The sequence below is a fragment of the Otolemur garnettii genome, unplaced genomic scaffold (assembly GCF_000181295.1).
Source record: "Otolemur garnettii isolate 467f Iridium unplaced genomic scaffold, OtoGar3 scaffold00072, whole genome shotgun sequence".
Taxonomy (NCBI): Eukaryota; Metazoa; Chordata; class Mammalia; order Primates; family Galagidae; genus Otolemur; species Otolemur garnettii.
Genome location: NW_003852467.1, coordinates 609503 through 612221, shown reverse-complemented (window position 1 = coordinate 612221; position 2719 = coordinate 609503).

Sequence of the window (2719 nt, the reverse complement as noted above, 5' to 3'; positions counted from 1 at the left end):
GAAAGTCTGGTGAAGTGCGCACTTGTGTCCCAAGTTTGGAGGACAGATAGAAGTGGGCTGCCAGCCAGGAACCAGATGTACTGTAAAACCTCCAAAATGGCATCTCCATAACACCTCCCCCAGAAGCGCGGAGAGCTCAATATGATCTGCAGGGAGACTTCCAGCATCTGAAGTTGATCCAAGACCCCCAACACTCTGCGGGAACTGTTGCAGGGAGAATCTGGCATCCTGCCAGCAAAGATTCTCCATATATATATTTTTTTCTTTTTCTTTTCCCCCATTTTTGGTATAAGTGTAGGGACCACTCACAGCACCACCTGTTGTCTAGAAAATATACTGCAGCACAATTATATATATTTTTTTAAACCGGAAACCCACTGCATTGAAAAAGAGACTTGTTTGTATATACTCAAAAAAAAAAAAAAAAAAAAAGGTAATTTTCCTAGTGGTGCCCTCCCTTGCTTTTTTTTCTTTTCCTTTTTTTTTAATTTTTAATTTTTTGCTTTTTATTATATATATATTTTGATACTTTCTCTTCTTGGATGGTTTGCTTTCCTATTTGTTTGCTCTATCATTTTACGACCAACATTTCTGTGGTTATCCTTTATTATCACTATTTTTTTTTCTTTTCTTTTTCTCTCTCTCTTCTTTCATTTTTGATCTGTTAGTTGACTGGTTTGTCTGTTGCTCTGTTTACTTCTTTGTCTGTTTGTTTACATGTGGCTGAGTGTCTGGGCATTGGAGTGCTTGTATGTCTGGTAGCATTTTAGTCTGTTTATTTGTCTACCTTGTTTCAATGTACTTTGTACTTTGCTAAATCTCCAGGTTGGCTATATTCCCTAACTAAAAATTTCACATTCAATAAGAATTTGGAGAAATAGGGGATGAGAGCTGACTAGAGCTAGCTTTCAACATAAACGTCAGTCCAGGGAGAGAGACAGCCAACGGAAGAACCCAACGAAGCTGAAAGTGGGAAGCTGAGCTGACAGAAGAGATAGATAAACACACATCCTCCCCACCGAGGCAAACCACGACTTCAAGAAAACAAATTCCAGGCTTAGATTGAACCAAAGCGGAATATTCTACAGCTCCCATTGAGTCCCTGAGGCTGATAGGCTTCAACTATCCCTGCTGGCTGGCCACAAAGAGTGGTCACCAAGTGGAGAAGGCATTGACATTACTGGGACTCTGTCAGACACAAAATACTAATGAACTCATTGACCTTACCTGGACTCTGGTAGACACAAAACCCTGACTCACTCGCCCATTGGATAGGACTGTGTTACAGAGTCTGGGTCAACAAAAACTATTGGTGGGGCTGAGAGTGAAGTTACCATAGTCCAGCAGCGAAGCGTGAGTAAGGAGGGGAAAGAGACTTCAGCCTCCTTACTCCAAATTATCTACTGAACAGGCCTTTCTGACTCCTCAGAGCATCAGAGCAAGCCACACTTATACCACCAGTAAACTCCTATTAATTAGTTGCTAGAGACCTTGTGATCTTTCCAACCAGGGAGTGGGTACTGACCAGGTCAACAGGTTTGGATCTCTCGATTCAGGCAAATTAACTGGTGGTTGAGGGAGAATCTCAGATGCTCTCGGGTTTTTCTCTGGCCCAAATTGTCCTCAGGTGGAACATTCTCCAGTTGTCACTGAGTGCCTAAGACAGTCAAGCCTCAGTTCCCTTTGCTGGTGGGGGTCGTAGAGCAGTAACTGAGTGGAGCTGGCACTGGCTCTACTTTGATTCTGGCAGACACAGAGCCCTTCCACACTCGCTTATTGGGCAACTAGGTCACAGCCCTCTGGGGTCTCCAGTGACTGGGTGTGACAACGGTACAAGGGGGGATAGGAGGCATCAACCTCCCTAGAATATTTGCTGGGCAGGTCCCTCTGACCCTACAGAACACCGGAGCAGGCCATACCTGTGCTTCCAGAAGATCCCTGCTGTACAGTTGCCAGAGACCTCTGGAACTCCCCCACCTGAGAATTGTGTTAACTATGATACTTGTCTCATATCATTTGAACTGGGCCAATCACCTGAAAACTATGTAAAGTGATACCCTGGGGGTGTGGTTGAGGGAAAGTGTGGTTTTCTGTTCCCGATCATCACCAGTAAGGGGAGGGGTGACTTAACCACTCTTATTTCTCCACAGCTGATCTTAACCCAGAGTAATTGATTTTCTAAGGTAGAACAGATACCAACTGTAAACAAGATAGAGCCAAGCAGACCTCTAGGCTCTCAGACCGTAGCAATATTTGCATCTTTGGCAAAGTTCTAGGGGAAAAGATACAGACACTAGTCCCAGCCTTTGCCCAAAAAGGCCAGCAAAACATCACTCCCAGAGCCCCCAACCCAACTTCCTCCTACCAGCTCACCTAGCCAAGCAGAGTAAATCCAGGATGGGGCAGAGCCAGTGGAAAAACTCTGGTAGTAGGAATAAGCAAAGTAGAGCAACCACCCCAATGAAGGATGTGGCAGTGGTATCTGAAGATTTAACCCATAAAGAGATGGCTGAGATGACAGAAATTGAGTTCAGAATGTGGATAGTAAACAAGATTAATAGAATGGAAGAAAGGAAAGAGCTAGAATTTCAATCAAGGATTGAAAAAATGTCTCAAGAAATTATTCAAAAGATGTCCCAAGAAATTATTCAAAAGATGACTCAGGAATTCAACGATTCTTTGAGACAAGAGGTCGCAGCCCTCAAAGATTTGAAAAACA